The following is a 19,887-nucleotide window of genomic DNA, read 5'->3' on the forward strand; positions in this document are numbered from 1 at the left end:
AGTCCTCACATGACGTGGCCTTTACCTTTTTCGGAATAGGAACTAAAACTGATCTCACGAAGTCTTCCGGCCAGATTCCCTCCTCATAAATACTACGGATCAGCCCATATAGCCTCTTCCTCCCACATTTTCCTAAGCATTTTAAAAGTTCCACGGGAATATTATCTACCCCCACGGCCTTATTTAGTTTCATCTCCCTTAATGTCCTTTCTATCTCATTGTCTAGTATGCCTGGACCTAAGCTGTCTTCCTCTACGTCATTTTCTTTTTCAATGTCTAACTTTGTTGGTCTGAATTCTTTACTATACAGTTCTTCTATATACTCCTTCCATCTCTCTTGGATCTTTCCTGCGTCAACTATTACCTTACCCGCCTTATCTCTAACTGTTAGCATAGCTCTTCCTTTCTTACTTCCCGATAACGATTTAACTTTGCTGTACAGCGCACCGATTTCACCCTTCCTCTGCAGACTTTTCATATCCTCGCACTGCGTCTTCCACCATGCGTCTTTTGCCTTATTTGTTGCCCGCCTCAATTTATTGTTCAATTCTTTGTACTTCATTTTGCCTAATTCTGTATTTATATTCTTATATATATATATATATATATATATATATATATATATATATATATATACATATATACATGTATATGTACATATATATAAAGAACACTTCTTATTCAGGCCACATTAAGACTCAAAACTTAGATATTTCTTTCATTGTGAGACAACAGTTCTATCATTCATGGAAGATATGATTGTTGAGAAAAACTTTCTATTTTAATTATTTTCTAAATATAACTCATATTATTATTATTAAGTAATCTACTGGTTAAGGTATGTTTTGGATGGAGATAATTACCAAATAAATATATTATGAATCCTGGCAAAACAGAATCCAGTGTCCTACTCTACATCAGGTCCCTCTTCATCTCTGTGTACTTCCTTCCTCCGTTCATCCCGTCCAGCATCCCTATACTATTCATGCCCTTTCCTGGTTTGCCTAACATTCTCCCCTCTATTACAGTCTTCAACATCCCACTGCCGATCAATACGTCCTTCATACATGTTTCCTACCTCAGGATATCAACGTCCCTATTTTTAGCTCCCTCCTTGTGAAAGCCCCTTTGCCTAGCGCAATTCTTCTCCTTACGCCCCTCCTACTATGACCGCGTTGGTCCAAAACACTTCCGAGATAGGTAAACTGTTCTACCTGCTCCAGTTTTTGTTAACCTATTTCAATGTTAAGCTTAGCCTTTTACTTTATGGAAAATCGCATAACCTTTGTTTTATTTATATTGATTCTCATCCCATGTCTATGGCACTGAGTTTCCAATTCACTCATCAATGCTTGCAACCCCTTGTCTGGCTGACAAACTAGAGCTTGGTCATCAGCAAACCTACCTAACTGATTTTACAAATTTCCCGCCGACTTTCATTCCTATCTCCAGTTCTTCCCATGCCTCTTTAATCATTTCCTCTGCATACAGTTTGAACAGCAACGGTGATAATGGGCAACCCTGCCTTACACCTCTTAGTAACACTGCCCATTAGAATTTGAAGAGTACACTGAGAACGTTGAACACCAAGAAGTACTCATTTCGTTGTCTCATCATTACTTAATTTGGAGACGTTAGACCGTTGACAGGAAGACAAGAAATCAGTATTTTTATCCGTTTTACTACAAGTTTTAATCAATGTTTAGGCATAGACATATCTACTATTTCTCAAAAAGTAATTAAAAGTTTTCCTGAAGAAAAAATTAAATGTGCCTTTTACAGTGGTTCATGCCTTAAGAACCTGATCTCTCACACTAAAGACAAAGTCCCCAAAAATGAGAGGAGTGGAGTGTATTAGTTTGAGTGCTCAGAATATAACACCAAGTATATTGGGCAAACAGGACAGAAATTTAAAGAAAGAATTAAAGAATACCAGACATATGTAAAAAATAAGAACATAAAATCCCTCTTTGCAAAGTATCTCATCGAAAGTGACCACAAAAGTGACTTTGTGACAAAAATTATTCATTTTGAAAATAAAGGTCAAAGGCTCGATGCTTTGGAGCAGTTAGCAATTTTGAAATGTGTCCGTTGCAAAGATGGAACTTGCCAACGAAATTTTGTATCCATCCCACTCCTAGACCTACCACTCTTACTTTTTACCCCTCCAACCTTCCTCTCTGACCAACCCCCCTCCCTCGATCAGAAGGTATATATAGCCAGTGTACTTCTATGAGGACCACCTGATGATGACGTTCAACGTCGAAACCTGGGTCGTGTTTTTTTAAATAAAGTGTGTGGAATTACAAAGTAAATTATTTCATTTCAATATGCTTTGCAAATACCATGAAGTTACGCCTGAGACAGCAAATTATTTTGAAAAGCTTGAACGTTTGCTCAGCTTTATGCAATAATAATAGGGATGCCCTTCTAATGTTTAATCCTCCTACTCACAAATCTCTCGATATTCCGCCAGCATGAATTTCTTCGATCAGGCTGTAGGTGGTAAGGGCTACAGGTGGGAGAAGTATGGAAGAAGGAAATATTTTTATATAAAAAAGGCAAAGGGTGAAACGAAAAAAACGAAGGAAGGGACGAGGAGGGGGGAGAGACTTATGGCGAGTGAGGAAAAGGTATCGTAAAAATTCCGACCGTGAAATTAACCCGCAGTCGATGTGACGTTTGTTATTTTTCCTTCCTCCATCGGTGGCAGCCGCGTTATGTGAAGTGGAGGAAGGATGACAAAGATAGGAGCACGTCACGCGTTTGGTTCCGTCGGCGCACACGAGTGGGCGGCGGATGAGGAAAGGAAAGAGGGAGGGTGGGCCGCTTATCACTCATTTCGTCCTCCTCACTGCTATAGAATTAAATACCGCTGGCCTACTAACAAAAAAGGTACGGGGGGCGCATCAGATTCAGGGGGAGAAAATTGCGACAACAGCATGAAGTTCATTGGCATCTAGAAGTGAAATGCCAAGTTTGTCAAGGTACTCAGGAATTACGTCTTGTAATGAGAGAATTAGTTTGGAAGGAATTTCTGTTAGCACCAATTTCTTGTCCAGAAAAGAGTTTACATGTCCTGGAGTTTGCTAGAAGAGGAACTTGCGTTGGCAGGGATGCGTTATCAGCTTATAAATTAGAAGTATTAAAACCAACATTTTGACAGGCTATAAAAATGAAGTAGTATCAATAATTCTATCAAAGTACCGGCGCAAATCAAATTTTAAAATAAGTATTGGATACCTAATGAAAATAGTAATATTATTCAGAGTGCAAAGTCTCCATATTTTACTGGTAAATTCTGATAAATTAGAGATGATTTTTTGTTTGATTTAACGGTGCACCGTTGACTTACTGCAAGCAATTACAAAACTCTTATACCGTTAATACTTGTGAATGTCACATCAATTTAGAAGCCCGAAAACTTAAAAGCTACATAAAAATCTGCCTTTACACGACTTATATAAAGGTCGAATAACTTGAAACTAGTGGGTATCTTTCGGTTGTATCTCAGGTAGCAGATCATTAGAAATGCCCCCGAAGTGATAAAAGGGATTTGCAAATTTCGAGAATTATTGGTTTCGACTTGAACATTTTTTCAGTAAGTTAATGCAATAATATACATGTCTCGATAGTAATGTACCTGTAATTTTTAATAAATTTCTTCTTCACAAAAATTTCTCAATGACATTATTTTAATTTTAGTGTAATTTAGCAATATCGAATAAGATTAAAAACATATTGTTGCATTTAGATTAACTGAATATGCGGTTTAGGCCTTCAAAAAGCATTCATTAGGAAACTGAAGAATAAAGCTTAAGATCAAATGCACTTGAGGCAGCTATTTCATAACCTTAGGTATAATAAACTTCAGAATGACAGTGAACTTCTACATTCAGATGTTTCAAATTTCAATTAGAATTAATGATTTAAATTAAAAGATCAGTATGTCCCGCGTAAACTCTCGGGCACTTCTCAAACTGGGAAACAGATTAGCTTATTCACTAACCTTCGGCCACAGTCGAGGAGGGATGAGCGTGTTTTCTTCACAGCACTTGAACTTCTTAAAACGCCGCATAATTTAACCAGTTAGCACAGGACACATGTCTTCCATCTCTCCGCTCCATCCATTCAGGACCGTTTCGTCGCTTGACGCAGGCTGACGAGAAGGAGGCAGGTGAAAATTTCGGAGAGGAACGGAAGAGAGGGAAGGTCCCTAAAAAAGGAAACGAGAGTCAAGACTTGGGTAGGCGTTAGTGAAAGGTTATTATGCCCTCGCTGCACTAGAAGTAGAAGAAGGATGGTAATGTATGAGGCGGGCGATAGGTGACGGGTCAGAAGCGAAGGCGACCAGGTGTTGCGAGTCCACAGCTCGGCCATTGTTGAGGTATGGGGGGACTGGGAAGGCGGGGTTGTGGACAGTAGGGTGAGTTTGGAGGAGGATTTCGTCGCAAAGGTGTATGACAGAAAAAAAGAAATTGGATCGAGAGTACCGAGTGCGAGTGGAAGAATTTGAACTTATCTCATTACAATAGTTTTATTTAGTTACACCTTCGAGGCTGATTTAATTTACCGAACGGCCACCGATGGGATGCCCGAAAATTTGTCTTCGTTTCGGATGGATACCATTTGATGGTGCATTGAAAGAGGTGAAATATTTATCAAAAATTTTGATTTATTCATCTTTTTTATTTCAAGGAATCATGTAAGAATACAGAAAGGGTATGAATTCCACCCGTTAAGATTTCAGTGAAAGAGAACTCAGCGAAATTCAGATTAATCAAACCGTTACGAAGTATGAGTCGTTATGTGTCATCTGAAATCGTCACGTCAATGAAGGAATATTAATTACTTATATAAAATTATAATGTATATTTTTCGAGTATATCGAATTCAAAATACTAAAAAAGTTTTAATTATTAGGTCAAATATACCAATTATTTCATGGTGTATATAGGGAAATTTCTGTAGCGAGGGTTCTTTTATTTTACAAGAATATACATTCAAATGCATATATGAACTAATATTCCTGCATGTATAGATGGCACCCCAACACCCCCACCACACGCCTTTGCAGCAGCTCGAGATATATTGTGTACATTCATAAGAGAATATCCATGAATACGTCTGAAGGGAAACTGTCAAACACATGTACACGTATACTCATTGAAAGTCAAGCATTAAGGTAAATTTTAATAGTATGATACCCGTAAAGAGCCGTATATTTTTACCCACGAATAAATCAATATTCAAATAATTTTGAAATAAAAACATGAATGTAGATGAAAAACGTTTTTCATATTAAAATATCTTCTCGTGTTTCATAACTCTAAAAGTTTATTCCACCATCCATTACAAGTTAATTCAAATTAGCAGTAAAACTGAGATCATTTTTTCTCATGAAATAAGTCTATTGCACGGAATTTTGATAAGTAATGGGATGTTGAACACAATGATAGATGGGAGAATGCTGGGCAGGTGATCTAAGGGGAGTAAAAGGAAAAGCATGTTGGATAGAATGAAGGCAGGTGGGAAGTGTGTATAACTTAAGGTTAAATTGGAGTGTAAGGTGATAGGTTTTGCAATGCTAGATTAGGTGAGGTGTGCATTTTTGATTTAGAAATGTAGCAGTGGCTCATCAGTGTGTCCATCCAGAACTCACCATAATCGGTAGAATTCCATCAATAGTAATGTTAGTAAAACTCTATGCTACCATTTATCCATAATCGATTGACCTAAAAATAGCTGGCACAAATAAAACTAAATAGCTGGTAAATAGGACTAATTATCCTAATATTGCGTCTTCATTATCACTAAATTACTACTCCAGTAACGTGCTATAAGTACAGAGAGAATGATGTCTTTTTGCATTGTCCACCTTTCACAGAGCATTCAGAATGAGAAATTACAAATAATGTTGATTGTGGCAAAGTAACGTTCCGAGTCATACGACAGCCGGGGTTGCTTACACTTTCAGTAACGGAGGCGTAAAGGAAGCGTAGAAATAAAGAAACTTTCAGATGGAGGGAAAATCGTTGGACTATGTTTCCATTCAACCAAAAACTGTAGAGAGGTTAAAATGAAATGCTGATCATAATAGTGCTGCACGATTCAAGTATCCCAAAAAATGTTTGAAAGATGAAACCGTTGAAAAAAACGCCGATCCATGTTCAGACAGCTGAACCCGGACACATCTTATGATTAAAAAGAGAATAATTTCTGTTTAAAAGAAAGCGTTTGACAATTTAGGTGAGCTTCTTTCCGTCCTTCTCTTCTTCCCCATAAATCTTAAATAAATACGTGTTTGGTCCACTCGAGAACTAAAATTTAACATATATAAATTGGGAATATTTACGAAGCCTAAAAATGATCTAAAATACGAAAGAAACTGACTGAATAAGGAACGAGTGAGTCGCGAAAGAATATGAATTGTATGAATAAGGTTCATAGTTGTGAAAGAAGTGCGGCACGCTGATTTAGTCATGCTGAGAAGGTTCATGAAAGAAGTCACTATGCAGATATGTGAGAGAAGAGTAAAAAACTGGAGGAGAGGGGGTGGGCCGAGATATTGATCGACCTAGGAATATACGTAAGTGGGAAATACATAAAATTGTTTGCATATGCGGATGATCAAGCTTTAATTAGCCAGTCAGCCAAAGGGTCAAAAATCTTTTCTGAACACACCGAAAATTGACCTAGGTATGAAATAAGAATAAATCTAAATAAAGCAAAGGTAATAAGATTATCGAGAAATGGAAAACCTCAGTTAAACATTAAAATTGGAGAGCATAAATTAGAGTAATTAAAACAGTTCATCTATCTGGGAAATGTTCTGGACGAAGATAGCCTAAGTAATAGGGACAGAAGAAGAAATGCTTTTGACAAAAAGCCTTTACAAAGAGGGGGGAGTTGACCACAAGGACCCATTAAGGCTGTTAAGTACAGATTAGTGAACACTGATATGGAGGGCAGTTTTTTACGGCTTGGAAACTTAGTTGCTGAGGAAAGGGGATAAGCGTAGATAGATGGGTTTCGAGAATCGTTTGCAGGATAATGGAAAAATAAAATGGACGGAGTGGAAAACGAACAAAGATGGACAAGGCATGGTACGATAGGAGAGAGGGCTGTTGGGAGAAATCAAATAAGGAAGGAAAAGCGGATGAAGAACATTTTGTAATATAGAAGACTAAAAAAGACGGTAGGCAACCGAGGCAGGTGGGGGGAAAGAATACACGTAGGCTTGTTAGATTGAATAAAAGCAGGTGGAAAAATGGGGCATTGAAAGGGAATGACCAATTGCAGTGTAGGTAGTTACGAGTATTTTGGGTCACGTCAAGGGAGGCTTGAAATTTTAGTGGTATTTAGTCTGTGCGCCCATCCAAAACCTACCCTAACCAATTGGCTACCATTGATAATAATAAAATTTCATGACATCAAGTGCAAATTATTACTTATTACATAGCGCATTAGAGTGTAAGGCCATGTCGAATTTGGTACTTATGCATCCAAATGTATAAACTACTTGGAGACTGTCAAGTTTAGATGTCACGTATCTCCATAAATATACGCGTATTTGGTGAAATGTAGCCAGTTTTTTTATGATTTCAATTTTATTTTGAAATCCATATCTAATACTTATTATTTCATTCAAATTCTCTACCATAATACAAGTAATTGAACAAAAACTAAAATTTCCAGTCTAACTTTTAGTTCTTGATCACGGAGTTCACCGGTTCTAATTTCAGTCGGAGAGTTAACCCCACAGCAGACGAAAGTCCAATAAATTCTCAGTCTTTAGTGCCACGACGACGAAAAAATTCGTAGCGAGACAAAAGATTTGCCGCCAGACAAAAGATTATGGGTGGCGCCCCTCACTGATGTAAATATTTCTGAATATTATATTTCCTTTCTTCACGAAATATACCAAAACAACAAATACGATATTAACTATTAAAAATAGCATTCCAAAATCAATAATTTAGTAGCAATACCCTAATGAATGGATTACACGAAATAAATTGTACATGAGTCGAATCGGACGTTTCCTCGGGCCAAATGGACGGGAACTTGGCTCGGGCGCTGAGGTCTTAAGGATGTCTAAGGGCAGAGAAAATATAGCATAAAGATTGTGAGTTGAACTTACCACGATTAAAATTACTCATTCACTACGTATTTTTTACCGCCAAATTTTATCTCCACGTCTACCACACTACTGAAATCGAAACCGTTAGATGGTGTAAGACACACACAACTGAAATTTAAACACCATGAACTATCTGGAGTTACTGCGTGAATTGCATCGGTTTGCTGACATCGGATAAAGTAAACAGTAACTTATCGCCCATTCATTCGCAATATTTTAATAAAGCAGGTAAGAATAAAGGAAGATTTTAGAAAGAGGGATCCTTCAAAAGACGTTTAAATACCTTCAACCGAGCTATTTAAAAGAAAGTGAACGAGTCCATCTCGGAGAATTTTTTCATGAGCGCCTTGTGAAGTACCGAAAAAGAGAGAAATTTGTCCATGATGAAAAAGAAAGAGACGAGGGCTGGCGTGGACTAAAAATCAACCGAGAGGGCGCACGAAGGAAAGGAAGACGAGAGAGAGAGGATTCCGAGGGAGCAGGCAAAGGGAACGAGAGGACTAAAAAGTTGAGGAACGGGAGAAAAAAAGGTGGACGCGTCCCACTCCCCGACCCGAGATATAATTTATCGTTATAATTTTTCCCAAGCGAGACGAGGCTCTTAAATACATCCCTGGAGAGAGGGACATTCCCCGGCCACAGTTATGTACAACTTCCTCCCCAACTAGGAGTGGACCGTCCCGGTGGCTCTCCACAAGGTCAATCGAGATATGTTATTCCCTTTCATATTTCGTTTTTCAAAACGGCATAGCAGGACCTGGGTTAGGCAAGGGTCGAGGGGTTCGTCACGAGTCGGGAAACAGATCAAATTTAAGTGTTCATTGAAGGAAACATCAACATACCATCAAATATTTTGTTACGTTTATTGCATGGCTTTCCGGAAGAGCGTTCATAAAGGGGGAATGTCTTGGATTTATGTATGTGAAGATAAACACCGAGGAAAGTCAATAGAATTTCATGAGATAGTCATTTCTTTAATTATGGCATTTCCTACAAAAACAAAAGTCAACAAATCACATGCCAAAAACTTAGCGGGTGTAATAGCAATGATTTAGTGCCAGCAGTGGCAATACCACTTGCGACATACTACATACATACATATCAAACCTATTAATACATATTTTCCGCCATTTTTTTAAATATAAATTTTATTCGTGATTGCAGACAGGAATGTTTTATGATAAAACGAAGGTTTGAGACAGTTTTGCGGGACTCAGTGAGAGCAGTGGTAATATTAAAAAGGTATGGGATTGTAGCTCATGCAATATATTTTTATTCTACTGTAAATGAGAAAAAAACATCATTTAAGGCAATCCGCCTTTTTGATGAGCCAACCTTCATTTAATTAACCCTTACAATTGACATTTCCCTAAATTACGCTTTAGCCGTAAACATTAAAAAACCAATATTTTTAACTTATGAACTATTAGCATATTTCGCTATTATGACCTTGAAGATGGCTAACCAGTATTAAATGCTTTCAATCATGACGGCCAACTAGTTCACGGCAGAAAAGCAAATAAGATATATTCAAATCATGAATATGAATTATTGAAGCATTCATTTCATTATGGGTCGCGGTAGTGTAGGGGTAAAGAGTTGGACTGCTGACCGGAGGGTCCGGGTACGATTCCCAGGAATATGCCGGCCTCCCCACCCTGATGTGTGAATTTCACTCGGGTGAACTCTACCATCACCGACCGAACCGACCTTCGGTTTGATTACTGTTTTTATGATTTATTTATTTAATTCAGTAATTACAGATATTCCTTAAACGCAGTGCAAAATTCCTTGGAGCAATTTTTCTTGACGGCATCAGATTTTACGGCCTAAATCCAAATCTATGGGTGATCACATACCTGCGAAACCTCCAATTAATTAAATTCCTGATCATTAGTATCTGCTTCTCCAGTAACTTTATTGTTTAATAAGGCGTCGGTGGTGTAATGGTCAGCATAGTTGCCTTCCAAGCAGTTGATCCTGGTTCGATTCCCGGCCGACGCACTTTTTTATATGCTGTTATTTTCGATATTTCGCTTCTTCCGATGACTTCCCTAGTTGGGCTCAAAAAACATTTTCAACAAAATTCTCTTTTAGCCAATTTCTTTATAAGAAATAATTATGAGAATATTCCACACCGTTGGAATTACTTCCACCCCACAAATAATTAAATCCAACCTAAAATAAGAGAAGAAATTTCGATACCGGCAAGTTGTACTTTATTAAAGCACGAACTGAGACCATTTTTGGTCTCAGTTCCAGGACTGCCATTAATGCAAGGTGAAAAATCATTCAGAAATAACTAAACGGAGCTATAAAGCGAGTTTATAAAATTATTATTGCTATAGGTAACCTTCCAGTTAAGGTAGGCTTTGGAGGGATAAAACTATCAAATAAATATCTTGTTTCTCCGAACAAAATACAATCCAAAATTCCTACTCTAAAAGTCCCTCTTCATATCTGTGTACTTTCTTCTTCCCATCATTCCGTCCAACATCCCTATCCTATTTCTGCCCCTTCCTCGTTTTCCTAACATTATCCCCTCTATTATAGTCTTCAACATACCATTGCCGATCAATATGCTTTTCATCCATTTTTCTTGCCTCCTTCTGATTTCACCCCACAATTCCCTCACCTCCCCCACCATACCTAGCACTTCCTCGTTTGTTTTCCTTTTTGTCCGCTCCACCTTCTTCATCCCTCACGCACTTATTTCAAAAGCATCCAATCTATGCCTATCGCTCTGCTTCAATGGCCATGTTTCTGCAACGTACGTAACTACGCTCCATATTGAAGTTTTGACGAGCCTTTTCTTAACATCCTTACTCAACATCCCTGTCATCAATTCCCTCCTTTCTAAGAAAACCTCTTTGTCCAGTGTAATTATTCTTCTTCAGTTGGAAAACTATAGAAGAAGAATTGGAATTAAATTAATACGAAATTAGGCTGTGAATTCACAAATGAATAGGAAATCAGACACCAAAGAAGAAATAATTGTGAAAGTGGTCGACTAAAAATAAGCTTCCGAAATCGAACCCGGAATTCCCGGAATCGAACCCAGATCAACTGCTGAGGAAGCAACTATCGTGACCATTACATCACTGGAGAGGATATCAGCGATGCATTTGCGTCGTGCTGTGGTTGTATTTATTTAATCTAAAATTTACAGATATTCCTTAAAATCAATTATCAGTAAGTCTCGACGGCAACTGAATTTCACGATCTAAATTCCAATCTGTGGGCAGGCATATGTCTGTAAAACCGCCAACGATGAATAAAATACTTGACCAATGAGATTCTCTCCTCCGTTAACTCACTGGAGCGCCAAGACTGGGGGCTGCATGCTTTGCTTAGCTGACGTTTATCCACACAATTTCTAATCTGATGAAATTACGAAAACAGTTATGGCTTTGAAACTCATGTTAGTAAAATACCTGATGATTCAAATTCTCTCCACTCGTAACTCTCATTGGCGTCGGTGGTGTAATGGTCAGCATAGTTGCCTTCCAAGCAGTTGATCCGGGTTCGATTCCCGGCCGACGCATTTTTTAAAGTTGTTACTATCAATATTTTGTTTCTTCCGATAATTTACCCCAACTTTTTAAAATCAAACTATCATTTTAGAAATTTTTAACTCGATAAGCTTTTAGTTTATGTCATTCTAAAAAAGTATTTTTGAAACCAAATAAGGTATCGTTTTACCCGAGCTTCTTTCAGCCACTGAAATCAGTACTGAAACAAGGACGTTCAATATTGGATTTACTTCGAATTAACTTTTTACTATTCAAATATCTTTTTGATTCGAATTTTGCGAATGCACAAACTCTTTGTTTTGTTAGCGTCGACACCAGTGTTTACGTTTTAAATCAAATAAGCATTTAATGGTCGTCATGTACGATTCGATCCTTAAAGTTCTGAGAAGAAAACAGCTGTCGTGTTAGTGGTAGTACCGATGGTTAATCATTTACGAGCCTCGTACAACCACGAAAACGAGAAAGCTGGGAAATCTATATTCACAGGAGAACTTTGGGGAGCGGTAACCGAGATTTGCCGATGCTGCGCAATGAAATGCTGAATGAAGGCATTGGCAATTACACAAATTATTCTAGTCTTATTGCTATTCTCATTTTCTCTTAGCTGAAATTAGCATCCTATATATTTTAATAAGACTGTCCTTAGCCATTTTCCTTCCAATCTTTCGCACGATCTACGTACCTATGGCTAAAACTATTGCTTTAGTAGTACCCGGTCAACTAATGCCGAACCGCATTTATTGTGAAATATGTAATGTTTCAATCAAAGTAATGTTTCATGTGAATCAAAAAAAATTCTGGCCATTGAACTACCTGGTTATTTCACGCATAAGTTGTCACTGTTATTTTTCAGTTTCAGCTTGGTTACACTCCCAGATAGATCTTAAATGTCGAATTGTATCCACTCTGCCCCTAATATTAATTAATTGAAACATAATACACGGTATCTACAAACAATGACACGAAATAATTTTACCAAATGTTCAAAATCGGAAAACATGGTAACAATATTAATTTAGTAATTATTTAATTTCGTACATACTGAGGTATTTTTGCACATTTAAAACGTAGACCATGCTGCTGTCGTCAAAAGCACACAAAAATGATAGAGGCAAAATTGATTTCCGCATAGCTCAAAATAACAATGCTATTTATTTCAATATTTTCAGCCTCAACTTTGTGGAATTTCATTTATTAACAAAGCTATGCTTACTTAATATGCAAGTGCTATGCTTTGGCAGAAATTTTGCTTCGCTAAGGTCTCTTACAGCGAAAATGCACTTCAGCAGTTAGATCCCCACTCACATTTCGTGTACGCAGGCCACCTTGATCGCTCCAGATAAAGGATTTCGCATTCTCTCTACATCTGTAAGCCAAACAGTTCTTTCCGTTTCAAATGTGATCCCAAGAATTCCTTCTGTTTCCGCGAATTCTGCATTAGTCACTTCAAGTTCATCCCTCGCGATAAATTCGCGAATTAGTGCCTTGCGACCCAGATGCACCCAGTAGGTTGACCCTCAACATATTCATTTATGTTGGATGTAATACCAATATTATTCAAATAAGAATAATCAAGGCATATGCGGTGGTGTCAACGGTGATAACAGCTCAGATAACACTTCTGCGTTATTTAAATTAGTAATAATTGGGTTAATAATGAAACCAATTTATAAATAAAATGATATCTTTATTAGTTCGATCCTAAAGTATTGACTGAAAAGATTCTGAGTGAACAAAAAAAATCCTTGCACCAATGGCGTGAGGCAGCAGTTTCACCATAAGGCACTGATAGAGCAGATCAATATGATAGGTCCGGTATCAACTGTCATAGCTATGGGCGAGAGGGAATGTCACGGAATTGACCGCAGTACTGCGATGTGGAGGAAACAGGAAGGTACCATATTGATGCCCCTAGAAGATGTATTCAAATATAACGGGATGGCGTTTCTCCCTGTAAAATATTCCGGGGATAAATAGTCCTGTGGTCCCGCAATGGGATCTACGAGTAAAAGAGGGAGGGAAGCATCAGTCAAGGTGGACAAAATCAGAATAGGGATATGTAACGCCAGGTTATTAGGAGTGGACGAGAAGTTGGAAAACTCTAAGACGCAGCTAAATAGACAGGATAGGCATCCTCGAAGTCAGCGAGATTAAGTGGGCCGACGACTTCTAAAGCCACGGATTCAAGGTGACATGCTCAGGAGAAGACCAGAAAGGAAGAATACATTGGAGAGACGGAAGAAATGCATGGAAGAGCACAGGAAATGGCCCAAACCAATTGAAAATGATTTAATTAAAGAATAAATCGTGATAGAAAAAGAAGAAAGGGACCTCGAGATAATGAGAAGTGAATTCGACAGAGCTGTTGAAGACCTGAACAGCACCGAGGAACAAAGAGTTAAAAAAACAATCAGAAATATATTCAAGTCACTCGTGGTCAGAGCGAAGGATACCCCTTTTGCGATAATCAGATATGATAAGGACAGTGGAAAACTATCAAATGACTTTGAGAATGGTGCGACGATTGTAATGGAAAGAACTAAAACGACAATAGAGTAATCCATCACCTTTACGAGAACTGGGTAGCAACAATGTAAATGAAAAATGGAAGGGAATTAGAAGCCAAATTAACAGGAAGCAATCTCTCGCCAGCACTATTCAAGGTATATTTAGAAGAAGTCAGAAAAAGTATTTCTGGTCGAAAAAAAGTCTACTGTAGTAAGAAAATAATATTTACTCAATTCGGAAGAGTAGGAAACTATTACTATATTCAATTGTCTCCAACTTTGTTTCTGGAGAAGTTTTCTGGGTGGAAAATACGCCAGAATCGCGTTAAACATGAGGAATAGAGAACAGAAACCGAGAGCGAAGAAATTTCATTCTCATTTGTTGTTGTTGCGGCCTTGATCAGTCTAAGAATTGGTAGAAAAGTCTGCAATTTCCAAATAAAATAAAATGAATGACGAAATCTTTATATAATTTTTTTACCAAGATCAAATAATATGTGCCCGACAAATGGAGTAACGATTCTTCCGTTAAGATGTTAGCGCCGATAAAAATGAGAAGGATCAGTGTTTGATAGGGTAATAAGAAATGAAACTGACATAAGTGGATAAAGAGAACGTAAGAGTTAGAACCTGGGCTTTAATTATCGCTATTCCAATGGAATTTACCTATTCGAGGGCAAAAGGTGGACTAGTCATAATTTATTTTCATTCCCTGTTTTGATAAAAGTGAAATAAACAAAATATCAGTCACTTATTCAAGTTAATATGAGTGCGTAGCTCCGAAATATCACCACGCAGGGATTGAATACTGATCAACCTCATTATATAATGTTTATGATACAACAATTCGGGCTATAATTAAATTTAAAGATTTGAAATTCTTAAATTAGCCAAATTGAATATTTAGAACTTGATTTGTGACCATTGAGTGGCTTACTATTTGCCATTAACATTGTTTGGGATTTATTTTTACTTATTAATCTTTTCATCTCCATAAGTTGCAAAAGAATTAGGATTGTTGCGATCTCTCACGCAGTAAAATATTTGGTAATACCAGGAGATATCTACAGGGTCTTTTCACTTGTTATTTTTTAAATTCCAAATGAAAAATGAATTTAATAATTTAGGAACTTTCCTAGCTTGATACACAAATTTCAAAACATAAAACTAAGCATTCATTTAAGTGGAACTAAAAAAATGTTCACAAAATATTTGCGTCGGCCGGGAATCAAACCCAGATCAACTCTTGTTTTTATTTATTTATTTTTCGCGAGTAGGAATGGCGTTACAACTATTTATTAGAGCGAAATTGATTAAAAGCTAAGTAGGTCGAAAATCTAAAGAACGATATCTGGATGTACAAAAGTTGGGAAATGAAATGCTGGAAATATCAACTTTAAAAAAACTGCGTCGGCCGGGAATCGAACCCGGATCAACTGCTTGGAAGGCAACTATGCTGACCATTACACCACCGACGCATGAAGTAACAGCTAGCAATTGCAAATATTATTCGCGTGGATGAGTGACTCGAGTTGATTGGGCGTGTCATTCTTCCACTTATAAAGGATGAACGTGAAGGGTAGGTACGGAAAATTAATCGTTAGAAATGGGATGAACGGAATATGCTACAACTGCTGAATTCTTAAGGAGTAGCTTAGCCCTCTTTTTTCTCCCTTCTACGGAATCCATGAATCTCAGCTGTGAGGATGTTTAGCACGCCTCATGTAAGCACCTACACTTTTCTAGCCGGTTCCTGTTAGTTCTTCTCCGCCATTCTTTGCTATCAGTAGCAAAATCTTCACTGACTTCATTTAACTTCCCTCTCACAAAATTTCCCTTACCCTTTCTTTTCCCTGTCTCCCCTTGACCGCCCCTTATCTCGATTCAGTCTTCGACCGCTCGCTGACCCATCCTCCACCATCCCCTTTCAAACCTTCCATCTCATTCACCCCCCCCCCCAGTCCACCTCCCCCCTTTCGAAAAAAAACCGTTCCTGCATTCTGTCTTCATCTCGGTCGCCCAACTCCGCCCTCCACTCCCACCCTCCCCCCTCCTTCCCTCCCACCCACCCATCTACCACTCTCTCCCTCCCTCTCTCTCCTTTGCAGGGGAACATCACTTCATTTCCGCGGCCTGCCCCTCCGATTGTATGCTAATATGAATCTGCACACAAAACATACTCGTGAATGGTGAGGAAAGGCGGAGGGGCAGGAGAGAAACAAGTAGAAGTAGGAAGGAGTCATAGGGGATATAGGGAGAGGAAGGAGGGGGAAACAGGAGTGGAGAGGAGAGGGAGAGGGATGGAGGAATAAAATATGGAATGCCGCGATCCCGACAAAAGAAAAAGTCTCTCGAAGCAGCACCATATAGCTTGAATAAAAATGCGGGTTGAAGTAAGACGCTATTCCTGACGAATTGCTCAGTTGAACTCTTAATAAAATGAAAGCTATATTTTTATTCCAGTGCCGTCTCATGTTTCTTGGAAGATCCGACTAAATAGTTCAATTAGTACTCAGCCGACGACGTGGCGGTGAATTATGTGCCATTCCTATTTTTTTCTGTCGTTCGATTCTTCAATTTTGCCCTCAACAAGCGGTCCAAGTTCCGGCTCAGCTAGGGCTGAGATTAAAAACATGCTTTCTCGTGATTTCCAGAATTAATAAGATAGAAAAATAGTTTTTATAAGAATTAAAAATAGTCAGCCATTCTTTGCATGCGTCAGTATTTAATAACATAGCATTTGAATTACTTTGAGACGAAATTCAAAGAGATAACGACGGAATTATTCAGCAGTGCACACTTGAACGTATGAAATTCATCTCGGTTCCCATGGGCCCGCATATTCTTTCTCGTAAGAGAGATCAATAATCTATCTGCATACTGAGAATCTGATATGTTCGCCCATCATCATTTTCCAGCCTATTACCTCCATAAACGATTTCGGATTAAAACGCTCATCATACTGTTTTCTCAAAGAAAGTTTTGACCACCACCCTAATCCACTCGGTAAGAAAAAAAGAGTAAAATCATGATGTAATCATGGCGGAAAATCGGTATATCCAGTATATTTCTGATTTGCGATTTTTTTAAAAGCAAAGATTACGCTGACATCACTTGTTCGTCATTAGCTCTTGTTTAAATGTCCCCCCATTAAGTTAGTTAAAAACACAAAATGGTGATTTATAATGGTAAAAAGTGGTAATTTATAAGCTCAGAATGAGTTTTCTATTTTGTTATAGAACGATTTTTTCATTTCTTTATATTTTTATGAACCATCCTGCTATTGCAGATATTTTTTCTTGTAACTCAGATATGAATTCCAAGACCTATTGTTGCAATTCAAACTGCCCCGGCGAGGTCAGAGTATTTTTTTAATGTCGAGCAAAACCCATGAAAACGAAGGCATAAATACCAGTGTTTCCTCCAGGAAAAAAAAGGATGGACTCAGAATGTTGGAGTCTACTGGAAAAGAACGACACCGATAGAAATACCCGGTCGGTGGAAAAAAAGACTCCCACACCAAGAAAACGAAAAACAAAAACAAAATGCGCGTGTAATATATTTGAGCGCACTTGGCGTGCGTACGTGTACACAAATATGGCGACATACCATAAGTCGTGCATTTGCAAGTGCCAAGTATTTACGATACGTGTATCGCGCGAGGGGATGCAATGGGAAAGAGGAGGCGGTGGGAATGGAGGAGGGCGGGGGTTGGACGGAGGGTAGGACAGGAGGGAGGAGACATTCGCGTGGGAGGGAGCACGTGGCGTAACGGGTGCACGCTTGAGTAAGCACCACTGAAACACACCACCGAGATCTCCTTCCCTTTGGAGGGATGGATGGGTGGGATATGCTGGGATAGGGAGACTTCGGTGCGGGATGACGAAAAAAGGCGGGGAGGAAGCCGGCCGCCCGCCACCCCTGAGTGGAAAAAACACAGTTTTCCCCCGTCCATCCATCCTGCGAGAGAGAGAGAGCCGGGAGGGGTGGGGAGCACAAACGTTTCCCTTTTATTTCACTTGCCGCGACAACCGTCCATTTCTCCTTCTCACCCCCTCCCCCCAGCCCACCCCCACCAACACAACCATGCGCACCCACAATCTATCTCCCTATCCGCAGCCCACCATCCAGCCCACTCCCCCTCTCTCCCGAGAGATGATGTAAAGATTTCGGTCGAAAGGGAAGCGGGGAGGAGGGAGGATGGATGTGGACGTTAAGCGCTCTGAAGGGGTGAGGGGAGAAAAAGGGGTGCGGGAAAAGGGATGCGGACACACACACACATACGCATATCTGGGAAGGATGAGAAATGAATTCGTCCCGATCGGCGCGCGACCAACTCCCCCTTCCCCTCCTATAAATATATTTATACACATCGTCCCCGTTCGTCCGAATCGGAATGTTTTTTTTGTGGTGCACTAGCGCGCGCGAGATGTAGGAAGAGAGGGGCGGTAGCGTAGGGCGGGATTGGACCGGCATCCGGGGTATTCGAATCGCCCAATTGAATAAATGAGGAAGGGAAAGAGAGGAAGCGTGGAGGGAGGTGGTGGCGTTCGTGGGGCGAGGGGACGACTGGAGTGGTTTGTGAAAGCGTGCGATCTTCGCATTGATGGATTAATGGGTAGGCGGTTGACCCATTCTGATTGTGCTTTTATTGCTCCGTTTGGAAGGGGTTGGGGTCGCTCCTCTCCCCGCCGTCCTGACGCCCCTCCGTCCCCAGCCATCCCTGCCTACACCCTCCGCCTCGATGCCTCACAGTCCCTCGCCCCCATCCCATAACCCCCTCCCTTGGGTTAAGTGGTATCTTCGGTCAGACTTCCCACCTCCGCTTGAGTGAACACGGCGTGGGACAGCCAGCCTCGTCTTTCATAATCAGCATCAGCGGTGGGAAGCATAAGGATTACTTATCTAAACCTTTCGATTCCCCTCACTCTCAACGTCTTAATACGCATTCGTAGTTTCATACTTCAAACACCAATAATCAAATAGCTAGAATATCATTTATACACAAGATGAAAGCATGATATCGTATTATTTCGACGAATCAATGTGACACCTGGACAATATGAACCGCCCATGGCAGCAGAACGCAGAGTTTTCAAAGCTTAGAAAAGATCAGATAGCCGAAAGTCGATGCTGTAGGGTAAATGATTACCAGAGTAGTAGTAGTGAAACAGGAAAACTCTTAAGAAAGTTCTTAAGACTCTAAAAAAAATCACATACAGAAGACTAGAAGTAGCTGGGAATAAACAATGCACACGCTTGGCAATATGCACATAACTGGTAATAGGTAGTTATATATTTAAAATATTTAGCGATTATTGCATTGTCATGACTCGGCAGACTGCAGGAAAACTGTGGGAGTATGTATAGGTAGTCAGTTTGATCAAGGTTGAAATATATATTGGGTTTACATCCAAGCGTGAAATTTTAATTTCGAGTTTTGCTTTAATGTGAAACAATTTAGATGGAAGCGAAAGCACCAGATTAAAGGGGCAAGTGGCTTAGGCAATGTGAAAACATATAACGCCATCAATTTGAAAAAGAGAGGAATAAAAATATCAAAATGGTTGGTTCATGCTCAGGGTTTAAAACCGATTTATTTATATCACCTATATTATTAACTGAAACGCCTAATTAGCGAGCTACAAAAGTATGCTACGGTTCTTATCGTGTTGCCCTTTTTTCTGTGGTATCTTACGACACA

General features: G+C 39.2%; 3 non-coding genes across 3 annotated transcripts; 2 read left to right on the plus strand and 1 right to left on the minus strand.

The window, feature by feature from the left end:
• The first annotated feature begins 10,075 nt into the window (after positions 1-10,075).
• Positions 10,076-10,147, plus strand: TRNAG-UCC (transfer RNA glycine (anticodon UCC)). Its single transcript has one exon. It is a non-coding gene; the product is annotated as a tRNA-Gly (tRNA).
• Positions 10,148-11,615: 1,468 nt separating this feature from the next.
• TRNAG-UCC (transfer RNA glycine (anticodon UCC)) lies at positions 11,616-11,687 on the plus strand. The gene has a single exon. It is a non-coding gene; the product is annotated as a tRNA-Gly (tRNA).
• A 3,902-nt stretch (positions 11,688-15,589) lies between these two features.
• On the minus strand, positions 15,590-15,661 carry TRNAG-UCC (transfer RNA glycine (anticodon UCC)). The gene has a single exon. It is a non-coding gene; the product is annotated as a tRNA-Gly (tRNA).
• Positions 15,662-19,887: the final 4,226 nt, after the last annotated feature.

This window comes from Hetaerina americana, unplaced genomic scaffold (assembly GCF_022747635.1).
Source record: "Hetaerina americana unplaced genomic scaffold, ioHetAmer1.1.p SCAF_19, whole genome shotgun sequence".
Classification (NCBI taxonomy): Eukaryota; Metazoa; Arthropoda; class Insecta; order Odonata; family Calopterygidae; genus Hetaerina; species Hetaerina americana.